General features: G+C 46.8%; 1 protein-coding gene and 1 long non-coding RNA gene across 2 annotated transcripts in view; one reads left to right on the top strand and one right to left on the bottom strand.

Annotated features, from left to right (window-relative positions):
* Positions 1–19,339, bottom strand: part of Ccdc3 (coiled-coil domain containing 3) — a 97,878-nt gene that overhangs the window by 55,305 nt on the left and 23,234 nt on the right. The gene's annotated exons all lie outside the window — the stretch shown is intronic.
* LOC148119763 (uncharacterized) lies at positions 12,132–17,332 on the top strand. The gene is made up of 2 exons (XR_015734816.1): positions 12,132–13,135; positions 16,041–17,332. It is a non-coding gene; the product is annotated as an uncharacterized LOC148119763 (long non-coding RNA).

Here is a 19,339-nt window from a genome sequence, read left to right as displayed (position 1 = left end):
TGGTTGGCGTGTCCCGGGCGAGGCATAACTCACGGGTCAGAGGTTTCCACTGCCCCGCTGGCGGGGACTGCCCACATCCCTCCCCTCCTGTTTTTCCTCTTAGAATGTGTTTTCGCTGTTGTTATCTCCAGGAGCAGAGGGAGGGGATGGAGCCAGCTGAAGGTAGGTTGACCCAGGTGGAATGTGACTATTTTTTCCACCTAAATTCAGCCTCACACCAGCCCCCAAAAGGCAGGGGCTGGATGAGGTGGCATGGCAAGAGAATTGCTCCCCAGTGGGAACAGGAGGTACTGGGAAGCTGAGGGTGTGGAGCAGAGGTCTGGTGGGGTTCATGGTGTGAGTCACGGGAGAGACCGGAGCTGAGCTCACATCCAGGAAAACCTGGACGAAGCTGTACCCCAGGCCAAAATGACACCCCATCCTTCCACAGAGAAAGAAGGGATGGGTGAATCAAGTTCTGAATCTAGAAAAGTGAATAAACAAAGTGATGTACAACTGTTCTCCGCGGCGACCTAGCAAAGGCCGTGCCTATATCAAGCACAATGCTTTGGTCCTGCCCCCCTTGTCCCGGATCTCCAGTACTTAAGGTCCAATGAGAACACTCTCTCCCCTGCTGCTGAAACAACAGGGCTATTCTTAGGGAGTGAGATCTGATTTCTGCCTGGCCTGTGCCCCATTCAATACACTAGTTTCAAGGAGAGTGGGTGAGCAGGGTTCGGTGGATACAGCGCCATCAGGACTTTGCTCTGTACTTCTTGAACAACATAGAAAATGGGGGATGAAAAGGAAATAAGGATTCTTAGAAATCTTTAATTTTATGCGGGAAGAAGTTGCTTTGCTGACCTGGAACAGCAAACAGAACCACAATCAGATGCTAAGTAATTCTATATCCACGCATTGCATCCACCACATACGGGATCATTGCTGTATACAGTGTCTCCTAACCTGTCCGCTGTTCCAGCAAACACCACAGCACACATATATACACATGCGTTGTTCTGGACAAGGGCATGGAAGAGGACATAATTTAAGACGAAAACCATGCATTTTGCTTAGGCTATAAAAGCAGACCACATGGGAAATCCGTGGCATAGTAAGGTTCATTACATTGTTCTCTGAAAGGCAGGCTGAACTTAAACATGAAAAGTTCACAGCCATAAGTAATCCCCAGGCATGTTGTGAACTTAGTTGCAAAGCCTGGGGAAAGTTCAGTCTCTTTAGAGTCAAGAGATATTTTCAGAAAACTGTCACCACAGCCAGGACCTCCCTATGGGTTCTTCCACCTGCTGTGTGTATGTGTGTGTGTGGGAGGGGGGGTCCCTGATCAGTCCCTTTCCCAAGTTTACTTTGGGGTTGTGGTTTAGATCAAAACACTCATCCTTTCTTCCCAAGGCCCCTGATCCAACAGCAGGCAATGGCCACTCCTTCTAATAAATATTCTCCCAACGGTGTCTTCTCAACCTCTTTCCATCTCAGAGAACATAAGGAAGGTGCCCTATCATGCACTGCACCCCACTCCTCACCCTTCCCAAAAGCATGCCTCAGGCCAAAGCATGAAAACAAGCTCACAGTTCATCTCCAGGCTTGCCCCAAACCCAGCTTCTAAATTGGCAGAACATTCTGGAGCTCTGCTCAGCCCTGCCTCTACCTGCCAGGCATTAATTCAGTCTCATAAGTTTCAGAAGTCCTTCAGGAAAGGGGATTTTTCAAAAGCAGAAACCAATCTACCCCTGTTGATTTTCCAAGCAGAGAAGGGGCAGATGGATGAACATGGAACCAATCTTCCTATGGTCTCAGAATTAGTAAAGTTCCCCTTCCCACAGACGGGCAAGCTTGCAGAAGAGGCTCTCAATAGTCTAGTGTCCAGCAGCCAGGAATAAAGTCCTAATGGTTTTTCTTATCTGGGGAAACTCGTCCCATTCGTTAGCATGGAAGCAGATACAGTATGCAATTAGTCATTTTTACAGAAAAGGCTCAATGCGTATAACTTTTACCATCTGTCAGTCAAGTTAGCAAGAATGAACTAACCCCCTTCTATTTGCAGGTGTAAGATCTACTACTTTCAGTGAGTTGGAACTAGCCAGGCCACAGCTCTGGCCCCAGGATATTCCCTCCCTCAGTCCACACCATCTTCAGGACAGGAGTGGCCAATCCCAGCGGTTACATTTTTGTATTTTGCCTCTAACTTTCTGTGACTCCTTGGATCAGAATCAGATGCTTGGGCAATGACAGTTGGTCCTGCTCACTACTGGAGCTCAGCACAGCAGCCCCGGTATGGTAGGAAGCAACCTCTGTATCTCTAAGAATCCGGTTTCTGCAGTATTTGCCCTGGAGTGAGTGGGTAGGGAGTGGGCAGGGGTGGCAGTAGACACAGGGAAGGTCAGCCTGTGGGCAGATAGTCATAAGAACAGCAAGATGAACGCAAACAGATATTCAGGAGCTGGGTGGGAACTGAGCAGCCACTCATTCATGTACAGAGCATTTGCTGAGCACTTACTACGTGCAAGTCTCACGAGAAACAATATGAAGGAAAAAATGCTCCTTTCTTCCAAAGGCCACAGCAGTTGGGCTTGCCAAGATGGCTCTGCTGCCAAACCCAATGGCCTGAGTTTGATCCAGAGCCTACATGGTGGAAGAAGAGAACTGAGTCCCATAAGTTGTACTAATATCCACATATATGTGTGTGCACGCACACACACAAAGGAAATGTAATAAAGGCTTTGACAAGGAGCACTGGAGTCATGAAGGATAGTGTGGGCTGGCAAAGGAAAGGCCTGCTATGGGGAGCAGGATGATCCAGAATTCTAAGACACAGAATTCCATCACAAGAGGCTTATCAAAGCAAAACTCCACAGTCACCAATGACAGTATCTTGTGGAGTGTTTTTTTTTCTACATCTGGTCCCTGGGCTTGCTTTCATTCATAACATCACAACACAAATAGACAAAAACAGATACATGGGCCTGCGCAGAGTCCTGTCTCGTATGCAAAATAATTCAGTCCTCACTGAAAACCAGACTAGAGAGGAGGGGAAATGAATCGGTGGGACAAAAGGAATGCTTTAGGCAGAGGGACTGTTCCCAGAGACAGTAATTGTAGATGCATGCCATTCTGTATCTGCCCCACACCAAACATCACACCAAACATGGACCTAATGTAAGGGATGGAGCCTGAGTGATAATGATGTATGTGATTGTAGCTTAACAGATCCTTAAACCAATGTCACACCAGGTAGGGATGCTGACAGTCAGGGAGGCTGGGCGTATGTAAAGACAGTAGGTGTGTGGGAGTCGCCTGCATCTCTATTCCATTTTGCAACGCTATAATAAACAGAATCTAATTTTAGTATGGTGTACTAATGTGCAGGTGCTTAAGAGTGTGTGCATGTGCTTACGGAGGCTAGAGGTCAATGTCTGATGTTTTCCTTTAATTACTCTTGAGTTTTGTTTTGTTGAAAGGACACACACACGCGCATACACACACACGTGCATACCATGCATACACACACTCTACTCCCAACCCCTGAACCTAAAACTCATCGGCTAAACCCGTGAGTTTCAGGGACGCTCTTGTCTCCACCTCCTCAGCAGTGGGTTGACAAGAACACACCACCACATCCGGCTTTTCGCAAGGGTCGCAGGGTCCTTATCAGGTTCTGAAGGGAGCAGGTAGAAGCACCTTGGCCTAAGCACTGCCAATTTGACTTCAGCCTCCATTTTACCTGTATGGTGAAACAAAGTTCAGGTTCCCAAGCCCTACGGGAGCTGAGAACTCTCCAATGGCTGCCCACCCTCCTCCCTGAACCATAGAAACAGTTGTTAGGCATCTCTAGTTCTCTAGAAACCCAATGGATGTTCCAAACAACAGAAGGAACAAATGAATCTGATTGGTTGAACTGAAAGGTTTGCACTGTATGTTGGTTGGCAATGATGGAACCCACAAGGAACGTCCCTAATCTTTGATTCCTGATTGGTGAAAACTGTGGCTGTATCTTGGCAACAAGTGTGGTTTTAGGCTTCTGATTGCTGACACTCTTCCTGACCACTTGGGACTATATTAGGAGAAACAAGCTCCCAAGAGTCCTTGTCCTGCAGCCCTGACACTTGTGTGGTGAAGTATTAAAGTCCATGCCTGCCTCTCTTTTTGGAAACAATGTCTCACTAGCCTAGGCTGGCCTCCAGTGGCTAGGTAGTCAAGGATGACCTTGAACCTATGGACCTCCCAAGCACTAGTTGTGTAGCACTGTTACCAGTTTGTGCAGCCCTGGGGGTCAAACCCAGAGCCTCGGTCATGCTAGGCAAGACCTCAACCAGCCCAGATACAGCCTCAGCCCCCAAAATTATTGTTTACAAAACCACCAATACCACTCAACCACAGAAGGAGTAAGAGGTGTGGGCTCTGAGTCAGCCCACTCACCCACACTCTGCCTCCACCAAAGCATCTCCACAGCGGCCCAGTGCTCTGACCTGGACAAAGAATCTCTCACACCAACACAGGCCGCTGCACAATGTGGGAAGCTTTTGAGCTCCCATGCCTACCACCGTCTGGGTCCACATTTTGAAGGGGCATCTGCTTCGAAGTTCAAATTCTGCCCTCAGCAAGCTCTACCCCGTTCTGCAATGGTAGGTAAGTGGTTCATAAGACAACAAGGCAGGCCACTTGGGAGTCACCAAACCCAAGAGTCCTCTTTCTCTTGTGGGCAACTTCCTCCTCTGTGTGTCAATGTCTGGGTGGAGGTCTGAACAGAAATCTCACTTAGGTCTCAAAACTCAGAAAAGGGCTCATTCTTGTATCCGAAAGCCAAAGTTAAGGCTCAGCAAAGCTGAAGAACATGAGTGCATTTGCAGAGTTCATAACAAACGGGCTAAGATGCCACCCCAGGTCTGTCCCAGTCTAAAAACTCGAGACATCATCCACCTTGAGAGAATAAGAAGTTGCCATTTCTGAGTATTGCCTTGGTGTCCCTGATGCTCACTGACACTGTCATACATAAAGCTCTCTTTATTATTTTGATTGTGTGTGTGTGTGTGTGTGTCTGTGTGCATGTGTGCCACAGCATGTATGTGAAGGTCAGATGACGACTTGTCAGAATCTGTTCTCTCTTTCTACCATGTGTACCCTGGGAGTCTAACTCAGGTCCTCAGGCCATCTTGCCAGCCATCCATACAGATCTTAAAAGAAGAGCATAAACTGCCACCGCTAGACCTAGGCACTGGTTGCAGTACCGGCAAGCAGAGCATCTAAAACCACTTTTGTCAGCAAGTCCCTCCAAAGAGTGTTACACCCCCGGCAACAGAGAAATCCATTTACAACATAGATTGTCTAGAGGCTAAAGAAATGACCTCCACAGAGGGCTCCAATTAATTAGTGTTTCTTATAACATAAACTCCAGGCTCCCCTGGGGCTTCTCCAGTAAGACTCCACAAACAGTTTTTAAACACTGGACCATGTATTGGTGCCTCCCCCAGCAGTGTAACTATTTCATCATAAACAGACACACATGATGGGTCTATTGTTCATCAACAGAATTGGATGTAAAAGGATGAAAGTCTTGTCCCTTAGCCACTTCAGATAAATACTCACTGGGGTCATGCTTGGAATAAATGTGGGTTTAATCTTCTTCTGGAGCCACAGGGCAGATGAACAGGTTAGGACCTGGGCTTCTGCATAGTGGCGTCTGGATGGCGTCAGCTCTCTGGTTTAAGGAACTGCATACACCATCCAGACAAAAGCCATTGCCAGTCTCTTGCCTAAAATGTGTATCCCATTCTCATTTCAAGATGAAAGGTTCAAGGTTTTCAAATGATGTTCAGGGAAGTAATGAATGTTTTTAATACTGCTCTTTAACACACACCCGGAATTATTCTATACAATCAGCTATGTGGCAGAGCCTTCAGTAATGTGACAGTAAGGACGAGGTAGTGAAGGAACAGAAAGAAACCTGGCCTGGCAAGGGTACGGTGTGTGTGTGTCGTTGTCAGTGGTCTATTGCAGAGACACTACAACCATGGCGACTCTTATAAAGGAAAACATTTAACTGGGGCTGGCTTACAGCTTAGGGGTTTAGTCCATTATCATCGTGGTGGGAAACATGGCAGCACCAGGCAGACAGTGCTGGAGAAGGAGCTTGAGAGTCCTACATCCGGATCCACACACAGCAGGCAGAGAGAAACACTGGGCCTGGCTTGAGCATTTAAAAACCCCAAAGCCCACACCCAGGGACACATTTCCTGCAAGACCACACCTCCTACTCACTGTCAAGTAGCACCGCTCCCTAATGACCAAGCCTCCAGTGTGTCTGAGCCTGTGTGGGTCATTCCTAGTCAAATCATCCCAGGGGAGCAACATGCCAGGAGCAGAAGATACTAGCGAGGAAAGAGAGAAAGTCAGTCCCCAGAAATGGAGGAAGCTGAGAGCTGGGGCAGCAATCCAGGGTCTGTAGGGAGGGAAAGAAATAATGGAGGGAAAAAGGAAGGGAGAGGTGGGGGACGGGGGAGAGAACCAAGAAGTCACTTGGTACTGATCTCTGGGCCCACTACAGCCATTTTCCTGAAAATGGAACCCACCCTTCTCTCCCTGTCTCTCTCCAGCCCCAGGGCCAGGGCAGGGAAGGGAGGCCTTTTCCCAGAGTAGACAAAAACACTCAGAGCACATCTGCAGCCCCCATCTCATCTGGCACAGTTTCAGGGGTATTTTGGTTCCCCGCGGTTTCGGTTGCATTTCTGCACATAGTCAGGTACATATGTGTGCTTGTTCCTAGAGGGGGTCAGAGAGACAATGTGGGCTCTCTTCACTCACGCGCCATACCCCTTGGTTTTGTTTTGTGAGAGAAGGTCTCTCACTGACCTGGGGCTCATACAGTAGGCTGGGCTAGCCGGCCTTTGAGCCCCAAGGACCCACCCGTCTCTGTCTCCCCAGCACTCAGCTGACAAGTACGTGACACCACAACTGGCCTTCTCTTATGTGACCCTTGGAGTTCACACTCTGGTGATCCAGGTTGTGAGAGGAGCAGCTTGCGTGCTGTGCCATCTCCCTGGTAACTTTCGATGTTATTGTTTTTGCTTGATTACAAAGCTATGGCAAAAACCAACAACATCAAAAACACTTTACACTGTTGAAGCCCCGTGTCAGTCTCTGTGTTACAGCCCACACAGCTGGCCCACAGGCTAACAGTGTGGCTGTGGAGAGAGCCATCTCAGTCTCTGTGTTACAGCCAACACAGCTGACCCACAGGCTAACAGTGTGGCTGTGGAGAGAGCCATCTCAGTCTCTGTGTTACAGTCAACACAGCTAGACGGCAGGCTAACAGTGTGGCTGTGGAGAGAGCTGCCTCAGTCTCTGTGTTACAACCAACACAGCTGGACCATAGGCTAACAGTGTGGCTGTGGAGAGAGCCATCTCAGTCTCTGTGTTACAGTCAACACAGCTGGCCCACAGACTAACAGTGTGGCTGTGGAGAGAGCCATCTCAGTCTCTGTGTTACAGTCAACACAGCTGGACCACAGGCTAACAGTGTGGCTGTGGAGAGAGCCATCGTCTTACATCCTACCTTCTGCCTTCCCCGGCCGTTCTTTGTCTCTCTCCTCACAAAATCCTTCTGTGATGTATTACAGAGTTGGGACAGACAGCCTTCAATCTCTGGCAGACTTCATCCCACATCTGTGCAAAATTAACAGACTGGCCTCACGAGTTCCAGGTCATCCCTGGGGCCCTGAGGCCCTGGAACATGACTGCCAGCAGCAGCTAGGCTTTGTTCAGCCCCCTCCCCCCAGGGGGATGCATGGCTCTGCCGGGTGTCACAGCTGATTTAACTAAAAGCAAGATGAGACACAGTCAGGGGATCTGAAGCCTGGCAGCATCCCAGAGAGTCTGGCCAGCCAGAGTCAAGGCTGCCTGGGGGGGACAGAAGGAGATCTCCCTGAGTACCAGGTTCACAGACAGCATTTGTAACCACTGTCATCTGGCTACCTCAGAGATGTCCCTGCAGGCCTATGATAAAAGCAATGTATGCTGGGAAAGCTGAAACTAAGCCCTGGGTAAGGTAGTGTCAGCTCAAAAAGCCTCCAAGGAGGAAGGGGACCTGGAAGAAAGATAAAACCAGGACCTTGAGCCAGAAAAGTGGCTCGGTGTCTAACAGCAATGGAAGCCTGGAGACCCTAACTTTATCCCCGAAACCCATGAGGTAGCAGGAGATGTGACACCACAGAGTTGTCCTCTGATCTCCACTTACACAATAATAATACATATTTTTAAAAAAATTAAAGTAGGTTCTTGGGACTGGACAGATGGCTCCGTTTATGGTTAAGAATGAGGATTTCTCTTCCAGAGGACCAGAGTTGGGTTCCCAGCATGCACAAACTAGCCTTCACTCATGCTAGGGCCTGAAACCCCACCTTCCTCTGGCCTCACTGGACACCTTCACTCACGTACACACACACACACACACACACACACACACACACACACACACACACAGCAAAACACACAGAGAAACACACACATATATGTATGTATACATATATGTATATGTATATGTATGTGCATATGTGCTAGTTGGGTTTTGTCAACTGGACACAAACCTAGACACATCTTGGAAGAGGGGATCTTAATTAAGGAATTGCCTCCATCGGATTGGCAAGCCCAGGGGGCATTCTCTAGACTGGTGATTGATGAGGGACCTGCTCACTGCGGGTGATGCGACCCTTGGGCAGGTCATCCTGTACTGAAGAAGAAAACAGGCTGGGCAAGTCCTCGAGAGCAGCCCAGTGAGCAGCATGCCTCATAGAAATCTCTGCTTCACCCCCTGCCTCCAGTTGTCTGCCTTGATTATCTACTATCTTTTCCTCCCCATGTTGTTTCTGGTCGTGACGTTTTATCATAGCAATAGAAAGCAAACTAAGAAAGCATATTGATAAATAAATAAATAAATAAATAAATAAATAAATAAGGAAGTCCTTGTTCCTATCTCCAGAGAAACTAGCTAAGCCAAGACGTCTCCAGGAGGGTTCAGATTTTGACCAATTTTCCGCTCCCCGAACAGAACAAGATCAAGGATCATTTCTTATTTACAAGCATAACCTAGAGCTATCTTCTGAGCCTTGCATTCTCCCTGTAGTCCCGGAGGAGACAATCGACACCTCCAGTGCCGGTGTCCTGTGGGGATGATGAACACAGACGGAGAACTGGATGAAATCAGACACTGAGGGAGACTTTGGGAAGAGAGGCGGAACTTCTACTCCAAGCCTGCAAGGCTCGGGGACTGTTCCTGCCAACCCACCATTGCTGCTACTGTCTTAGCACATTTCCGCATGAGTCACTCCAGAGAGTGGTGCTCTGGGTGGGAGTACACGGGCCCCTGGCTTGTGGAGTGCCTGGCTGAGGGCAAGTCCTCCATGGAGGACTACACTCATCTCGGATTCCCTCCCCTTCCATCCAAGTATGTCATTCACAGAGGTTCTCAGAAAGCCTTGGGGGACTGACTATTCATTCAGCAATAGAAAAAAAAGCAAAGGAAGAAATGGGGCCACACAGGAGTGTCCTCCAGGCACCCCAGGTGGGAATGTCTCCTGGGACTCCTTAGTGTGCACACAAGTGTCATAACTGAGGGCATCTCTAGACAGAGCTAGGGCTAGATGGCTCCTTTTTTTTTTTTAAACAAATCTCATTTTCCCCAAGTTTATGACCCACTATGACCTATTTTTGCTAGTGGAAAAACTGAGTCAGGCAGGAATGCCAAAGGACACACAGATACACATAAATAAATATTTTAAATAAATCTTGCTAGGTGGGGAGGCATGTGTCTTGAATTCCAGCAATCAGATCTCTATGAGTTTGGGACCAGCCTGGTCTACATGGTGAGCTCCTGACCAGCCAAAGTTGCATCGTAAAATTAATAATAACAGTAGTTAATAATAATTAACAGTAATAAGTAATTCTTTAATAGACTGTTCTACTATTCATAGCAGCTCTATTCACAATAGCTGACACTAGCAACTGCACAACTGTCCTTTAGTGTCATAGGTTAAACAAAAGTGACACATTCACCACGGGATGAGAAGCAACGAGAAGAAACCTAACAACTTGGATAAATCTCGCGGTTAGTGAAAGGCTGGGTGAGCAAACACAATGTCTCACAGTGTGTCGTGCTCGGCCAGAGTTATGCACCATCTGAAATAAACCTGTAGGCAGGAGGGGTGGGGAGGTGACTCAGAGGTCAGAATGCTTGCTCTGTATGTGGGAAAACCTGAGTTCCAATCCCCAGAACTCGTGTCAAAATCCAGGTCTGATGCTGGGTGAAGGAGGAGGTATAGGTAGCATGAAGAAGTGTGTAGAAATAGATACTTCCACATTTTGGTGGTGATGGTGGTGCAGTGGGAGCTATATGGGTGACAAAATTACACACACACACACACACACACACACACACACACACCTGTATAACTAGGAACATCTGGATAAGCTCTGTGGATGTGGCCAAAGTCATTACTAGGTTTGATACTGTATTACCATGACACTTGATACCTACAACAGCGGATCATGTGTGAGGGGTATGCAGAACCTGTCTTTGCGACAGCCTCTGAATCTATACTTACTTAAAAAATGGTTTATGAAGTAACCATTGATAGCATTACTCAGCAGTTAGAAGTCATAGCTGTATTTAAATAAAACACTGAATGCCAAGGAAAAAAGGGATGTGGGGTGAGGGTACCTATGTCCTGGGGTGCAGCTCAGCAGTAGAGCACTTCTGTAATATATGTGAGGCCCTGGGTTCCTTTGCCAGCACCCGGAAGAGCACTTGATGCTACAGCTGAAGGAAGACCACTGGAGGCCTGTCCTTAGGGGCTGTATCTTGTCCTCTGTCCCTGCTTCCGGTCTCCCATGAAGTCAGCTGCTTTGCCCACGGCATGCCCCTACCATGGTGACCCTGCATCACAGATGGAGCCAAGTGATCACTGACTGACACTTCTGAAACCAGGGGCCCCAAGAAACCGGTCCTTCTTCAAATTCTTCCTCTCTGCTCTTTGTCATGGTGATGGAAAAACCGCCAAGCTGTTTTCATCCTGACAATTACCACGGTCTTTTCTACCTGGTTTTCTTTTCAATCTAATTTTTGTATGGCTGGCCATGAGTCACTCAGATTTCAGTTTTATATGTTTTTTAAACATGTATGGGGGGGGGGGGTGATAGGCGCATGCCACAACCTGTGTGGAGTTCAGAAGACAACTTGGGAGTTGCTTCTCTTCCACCATGCGGGTTCCAGGAATCAAGGCTTGACGGCCAGCACCTTTGCTCTCTATCAGCACTCAGGAGGCTGGGGCAAGAGGATGGAGACAGGTGTGAGGCCAACCTGGGCTACATAGTGAGCTCCAAGCCAGTCTGGGTTACACAGCAAGAGTCTGGCTCAAAAAGGCGAAAACCATGTGTCAGGTTAAAATCAAAAATAAAGAAAATAGAAACACCCGAAACACAAGATAAGCAGATAGATGTGCACATAATTGTAAGAGTTTGCTGAAAGGATCTCAGATTTCATACTGAAAGAGAGCTTTGTATTTTAGAAAGAAAATTATTATTTTCTAAATGATACCAACATATAGTATCATTTTTTTCACTGTTGGGTTTTTAGGGTTTATTTTTAGTGTGTGTGTGTGTGTGTGTGTGTGTGTGTGTGTGTGCGTGCGTGCAGTGTGCATGTGTCTGTGTGCTACATATACAAGTGCAGGTCCCAGAGACCCCAGGAGAGGGCATTGGGTCTCCTAAAGCTGGAGCTGTGAGTGACTGAGTCAGACATGGGTGCTGAGAGCCAAACTTTGTTCCTCAGAAGCTGTGGTACTCTTAACCTCTGAGCCTCCTCTCTAGCCCCAGTTCAGCGGGTTCTGAACACTGGTCAACAGCACAGTGAGTCAACTATTTCCCACGTAGCCCAAATCAAGGCACACCAAATCCTAAGAGTGATCTTTACATTCTTCGCCACACTCTGACAGCAGAAAAGTGAGCCAATTTTACTTCAAGTCCTGGATGAAAGATTAAAAGTTGTTCATTTCTCTAAAGACCTGAACACACACTTTAATACCCTGTGTGAGGAAGCAGGACTTGCACACAGTCCTTCTTTTTTTAAAAAAAAAGAATTTATTAGATTTATTTGTTTTATTATGTATACAACATTCCTTCCATATATGCTTGCAGGCCAGAAGAGGACACCAGATCTCATTATAGATGGCTGTGAGCCACCATGTGGATGCTGGGAATTGAACTCAGGACCTCTGGAAGAGCAGTCAGTGCTCTTAACCTGTGAGCCATCTCTCCAGCCCCGCACACAGTCCTTCTGATGCTCCTCAATGCAGTGTCGTCTCACGACCAAGGGCTCACGTGATGAAGCTTGGATGGAGTCAAGGTGGAGGACGCTTTGTCATGAAGCTCTATTTTTACTTGAAAGAAAGAGTGACAAACTCTATTCGCTCCGTTGAAAGAATGAATAAAGCAAGCCTGCCACTTCAAAGAAAACAATGACTGTAGGTACACAGGTTCCCCATTTTTCCCGAGGTGCTATGCAGGGCTGTTCTGCTTCCTGGTTCCACTGCAGCAGCTTGAGGGTGTAGCATAGAACTGCCCTCTCCTGTTATGTTAATTTCACCTATGGCCCAAAGGTGTAGCTCAGAGAGAACTCTTCTATCATGGTAATTCCACCTGCAAGCAAGGTTCTCGCCCACAGGCAAGGTTCCTGGGTCAGCTTTTCTCTGAGCCTGAGCACGCCCACCTGGCTTCCTCTTTTCTCTGTTCAGCTGCTCTCCGACCTTGGGTGCGGCCCCCTGACTTTTCTCTTTCCTTGATCCTGATGGGGGGCTGGTGTCTTTTTGCCCCACAGTATATATATCCGACTTATGCTTAATAAAGCTGCCATTTGCCACTTGCTCTTTGGCAGATGAGCCGGTCTCTTTGTGTGTGTCGTCTGTTCAAACCCCTAGGACATGCGTCCGTTCTCGTGGGCTCGAGTCAGGAAAGCGCGCGCCTGTTTCGAGGTTCGGGTGTCCACAGAAAAGTGCGGAAGCTTACAGATGGCGTCCCTGGGTAGGCTTTGAATAAGGACTGAAGAACAGCGTTCTGCCGTCTGTGGATCTACCACGAGAAACCCAAAGAGGTAGGGGTTCCCCCACGATCCGGAATCTGGCCAGTGTTGTGATGTGCAGTTGTGCACGTGTGATAAGGGGGTATTGAATGAGTTTGATTTTTAGAAGTATGGGTGCCGAAAGGTCTGATCCAGAGCTGAAGGCCAGTGGGCAAATCAGCTGCTAAAATTTGTAATGAGACTAGGTGCCAGGATTAAGATGACACAGCTCAAGAGACTGTTTAGACTATTTTAAAACTCAGTCCCTGACTCTCACATGCAGGGAACTTTAATTTTTGCCTAAGAAAACAGGCGGGGTGCAGCTAGCTCCCTGCTAAAATCTGTTCCCAAGGTTACAGGACTCAGGACCCAGCTTAAGCAAGCACGCTAGCAATAGCCGATGGCTATGTAATTGCGGGCCTCGGGCTGAGAAAATATTCAAAGGTGTGTCTAACAATTTTATTAAAATTTTCTGAGTAACTAAAGGCAAAAGAGCAAAAGAGAGAGAGTTTTGACAAAATAAGAGAGCGCAGCAGCCTTGAGCCCCAAGCCGTAGATGGAGCTGGGTATTACCCACAGCTGATGAGCTGCATGCTAGGCGGAATGTGATCCACCTGCGCGGAGGCCAACAGACCGTACAGGGTCCGTACACGGGACTCTGGCAGGCTGCGCGACCGCGGCTGGCAACTCTAGGAGTCCCAGGAAACTGGCGGCCAAGGCGTGGAACACCGCGGTGCCAAAATGTGCCTGCCACAAGTGGGCGGGCTAAGGGCAGGTTTATGTCGGAGGCTGTATGTAACGTTATGTGAGGCTCGGAGCGGAGCCAACAGAGCAAAGGCTGCGCATGCCCATGACTAAGGCCGAGCCAGACACAAATGCCTTTAAACTGACAGAGGCCACGAGCCTACAGTTTTCTGGCAGGCAGTTGCTACCTTTGGGTTAGCTCAGAAAGCGTGCCATAGCTGGGGAGCTGCTTCAGCAGGTTGCCCATGTTCTAGATAACAAAGACGAACCAATAGCCTGGGGCAACGGCAAACAACGTTGAGGCTGCTAGGTCAAGGATTTTCCATCTCAATAGAAAGCTAAGAAATGGGTTAAATCTAGCCGTCAAAGCCACGGGTCTTCATATTGCTTAGTAAATTAAAGGCTTATGTGGTCAAAAAAGAAAATATACGGTAAAGAGAGATTCTAAGAGGAAGAAAACCTCAAACTGGTTTACAATGTGTTTAAAATATATACAGGCTAAAAGTTAAAGTTCTTTAAGAAAGAGAGTAGTTGGATGTGGTGGTACACAACTTTAATCACAATGCCTGGGAGGCAGAGACAGATCTCTGTGAGTTCTGGGTGTTGTAGCACACGCCTTTAATCCTAGCATTGGGGAAGCAGAGACTGTGGGACTCTATGAGTTCACGGACAGCCTGGTCTACAGAGTTATTCCAGGACAAAGATGTACGTTTGAGGAGCTTATCTACAAAGAATCATAACTTCCCTCTGCTCCTGGAGTTGGATGAGGAAGTTTGAGTGCAGGTGATTATTCCTTGATCCCTGCTGGGGTCAGGTGACAGTCCCTACTGGGGCAGATGAAGGTTGTATACACGTGATCAGTCCTTGATCCCTGCTGGGGTCAGGTGAGAGTCCCTCCGTGGCTCCCCATTTGGTGCCATGGTAAAAAGCTAGCCCCAGCAGAGCAATAAGCAAGCTGCTGTTTCTCCTCAACTTCATGCTCTATGGATTTCATTCAACCTGGACACCCTCCGCCGAGACTCGTAGACGAGATCGGAAAGATGAGGATAGTGGACTGGGTCATCCTGTAGCCGGCCAGGATGTATTGGGGATTAAGATATAATTAAATAAGAGATACTCAAGATAATTAAGAGATAAGAGATAATTTAAAAATGGGGAATACCCCGGGTAAATCAGAGTTAAAGAGGTTGTTGTAAGAAACAGTTGTCTGGTTTTAAATCTAATGTTTTCCTTTCTAAGGAAAGGTTGCTTACACATTTTTAGAGGGCTCCAAGCTAGGAGCGGGACAACTGGTTTTCTCAAATTTTTGGAACAATAGCTCAACTATACCAGATTCAAAACAATCTATTTAGGACCTAAAGAGGTATAGCTAAATTTTGAGATGGTATGTTGCCTAATTTTCTAAAATTCCAGACTGTGCCAATTTACATTTCCACCAATCGTGGAAAGGTTTCTCTTAAGTATAAACTGTGAACAATGTTTGATCTTGGTCATGTCATTTAAAATAAGATAGTCTCAAAAGTTATTTTGATTTACATTTCTCCTATGATTAAAGATGTCATATTAAGGATTTTTAAATATCTTTCAGTCATTTTTAAGTCTGTCTATTGAGTTTTCAGTTTAGATCTGTTACGTATATTTTATTTCATTAATTGTTCTTTGGAGGACTGTTTCTGGAGTCCTAATGTTTTCTGTATGGATTGATGACTGACAAGATTTCCACATCTGTAGCCAGATATGTCGATCCTATTAATTATTTCTCAAAATGTTGGCGGGAGACAATGTGCCCCCATAAGGATAACAATTTTAATAATCCTATCCAGTTATGTAAGTGCTCACGTACTGGATCAGATAATAATTTTCTGCCCCTGGGAAAGTTCCAGGCGGAGTTGATCCTAAAAGATATTTTGGGGCTGATGGTTCAGCCCAGTTCAAGACCTGCTACAATTGTGCAGGCCAATAAAAAAGGATGTTTTGGGGTTCGCTATGCAGCCCAATATTTAGGCCGGTTGCAATGGCACAGGCCAATGAAATTTGCTCTTGGAGCAGAGACCTGTAGGTCTCTAAGTTCAAGACCAGCCAACGTCAATACTGGCTGAGCTAAGTTTTCTGAGTATTTGTTACTCCCAATATGTAATATGGTCCAGTTCATGTATTAATTTGGGGTAGAGGAGCGGTTTATGTGTTTCTACAGGATGCAAAGCAATCCATTTGGGTCCCTGAACGTCTGGTGTGGACCGTGGATTCCTCTATTCAGAGACCTGAGGACAAGGCGAGATCAAGAGACTCCGCGGGAGTGGCAGAGGCGGCGAGGAAGATGGCAGATTCCTGAGAGATGATCCAGCGCCTGCCTTTGCCCCTTTCCCAGCTTCCTATCTTTGCTCTGCCTTAATCTGCCTGTTTAGCCAAGGCTGCTCTACCCCCTGAGGGGAAGCAGCTACTTCCCCTACCCTAGATTGCAGCATTGAGTACTCGCAGCGGGAACCCTGCAGGTCAGACAGAAATACCATGGACATTCAAATTAATTTAAATTCTCGATTGGATGCTGTAGTGAATCTTTACAAACTGGGTGTGGATTTTGACCTCTGCTGGTCGCTGGTTAGGATTTTGCTGCTTTTCTCGGACCCCGGAATACAAAATTGCTAATTGGCTTTAATTTAGTATGGTTAGTCATTCCAGGGGTCCCACTTGCCGGTGCCGTAGCCTTACTCAAAAGGGCTCTGTTCAGAGCAAAACGTTTCAGACACTGTGCAAGCACAGTCTCTTCCAGGATTGCTCATGTGTATGCTGGAACATTTTCTCCTGGCCAATGGCTTCAGGTCCGCCACGGCCTGGCCCTAGTAGGCATTCACCTCGGAGTATCTTTCAGCATAAATATGGCTGGATTCAATGTATGACTAGTAAGCAATGACGGGTTTATTGCACGGGGGGGCGGTCTCGCCTAAGACAGGGGGTGCATTTGGACCTGAACACATTCCCGTAGACGGGTTTAGAGATCTAACCCAACGACCGACATGCCTAAGACAGCTGCTAGTCATCATATTTTATATATATTTAAAGGGAGACTTGTAGGTACACAGGTTCCCCATTTTTCCCGAGGTGCTATGCAGGGCTGTTCTGCTTCCTGGTTCCACTGCAGCAGCTTGAGGGTGTAGCATAGAACTGCCCTCTCCTGTTATGTTAATTTCACCTATGGCCCAAAGGTGTAGCTCAGAGAGAACTCTTCTATCATGGTAATTCCACCTGCAAGCAAGGTTCTCGCCCACAGGCAAGGTTCCTGGGTCAGCTTTTCTCTGAGCCTGAGCACGCCCACCTGGCTTCCTCTTTTCTCTGTTCAGCTGCTCTCCGACCTTGGGTGCGGCCCCCTGACTTTTCTCTTTCCTTGATCCTGATGGGGGGCTGGTGTCTTTTTGCCCCACAGTATATATATCCGACTTATGCTTAATAAAGCTGCCATTTGCCACTTGCTCTTTGGCAGATGAGCCGGTTTCTTTGTGTGTGTGTCGTCTGTTCAAACCCCTAGGACATGCGTCCGTTCTCGTGGGCTCGAGTCAGGAAAGCGCGCGCCTGTTTCGAGGTTCGGGTGTCCACAGAAAAGTGCGGAAGCTTACAAATGACTGCATTTGGGGCCGCCAGTAACAACATTTGAGCCGTCCACCAGAGCTCAGAATTCTAAGACTACTGCCACTGTAAGCCTGAGAGCTTCCCAATACTTAGGACGTGCCAGGTGAAACTGGCAATCATAATTAACAAATGGCTTCTTAAATAATGTCATCAAGTATCTGTGAATCTGTATAAATCTGACCTAATACTTTCTGCATCTCATGTTACAAATTCATACGTAGGGGCTGGGGATCTGTCTCAGTGAGTCACAGTGTTTGCTATACAAGCGTGAGAGCCTGAGTTTGAATCCATAGCACTCACTTAAAAATCTGGGTGTGGCCACACATGCATCTGTAACTCTACCATTGGGCTCACTAAGGCTTGCTGGCTGCCAACATGGTTCCAGATTCAGTGAAAGACTATGTCATTGCTCATACGCTCCCTCCTTCCACTCTTCAACTGGACCTTGGGGGCTCAGTCCAGTGCTCCAGTGTGGGTCTCTGTCTCTGTTTCCATCTGTTGTTAGACAAAGGTTCTATGATGATATTTAAAATAATCATCAGTCTGACTACAGGGCAAGGCCAGTTCAGGTACCCTCTCTATTGCTTAGGGTCTTAGCTTGGGTCATCCTTGTGAATTCCTGGGAATTTTTCTAGAGCCAGGTTTCTTACTAACCCCAAAATGGCTTCCTCAATCAAGATATTGGAGGAGGTGGTGGAGGGAAGGTGTGTGGAGGGAGTGGGAGGGAAGTGAGAGGAGGGGAGGAAGTGAGAATTTGGACTGGTATTTTTTAAAGTAATAAAATATAATAATAATAATAATAATAATAATAATAATAAAGGTGTATGACTCCCAAGTGCTGAGAAAAAAAAAGGTTTTTGTCACAAGGGAATAAGGTAGTGAGTGGTAGAGCAAGATACTTAGTATCCTCCTCTGGCCTCAGGTGCTCTAAAGAACACACTTATACACACACTCATACACATACTCTCTCTCTCTCTCTCTCTCTCTCTCTCACACACACACACACACACACACACACACACACGCATGGGACATAAGAGAAAGAGAACGAGGAGGGGTGGAAAGAAAGAAAGAGGAGAAGAAAAATATCCCAAACACAAGATAAACACAAGATAAATTTTCACAAAGTTCATTAAAAAGATCTCAGGTTTCTTAGGGAGTTTGCCATGAGACTGTCTCCTAGGAACATCAGATCTATACCCACAAAGTTCACCAACCTGACTGTCCAAACATGAGCCAAACAAGGACAACAAGAGACACACCAAAGTGGATGGGGAAAGCCCAGGAGGACCTTACACAACACAAAGAACTACAGGCAACTTAGGAATACTGAGAATAGGAGAAATAGCCTGCCCCGGGGAAGAGCACACCAACTGGTTACCAATACCAAATGATCAGCCCTGAAAGCACACAGACAAGTAACTTAGTATGAACTCAACATATAAGGATTATATTTGCATATACATATATGCATGTAATAACAATTAATGAACAAAGAGGTCATAAATTTGAAAGAGGGGAAGGAGGGAAGATTTAGAGGAAAGAAAGGGAAGGGAGATATGATGCATTACTGTATTATAATCTCACATTTTTTAAATGTAAATATATAGTAAGTATATATTAAATATATAAATTAAAATATATTAAATATATTTATAATTAAGAAAATTTTGAGATTATAATATAAAACATGACAAGAAAGAAAAAGAAAACATCTCAGAATTCACACTGGAAAATAACTTAGGTAGACCAGCTGCCAGTGAACCTTTCCCATTCCCTTGGTTCATCAGGCAGAAACCTCCTACCCAGTCACAGGCCACATCAGCCAGAAGACCAGGTAGGCTGCCCACCTGGAGACCTCGTCCACAA

This window comes from Myodes glareolus, chromosome 14 (assembly GCF_982192425.1).
Source record: "Myodes glareolus chromosome 14, mMyoGla1.1, whole genome shotgun sequence".
In the NCBI taxonomy this organism is placed as follows: Eukaryota; Metazoa; Chordata; class Mammalia; order Rodentia; family Cricetidae; genus Myodes; species Myodes glareolus.
Note: the sequence above shows the minus strand (reverse complement) of the source record. Positions and strands in the feature narration are given on the sequence as shown.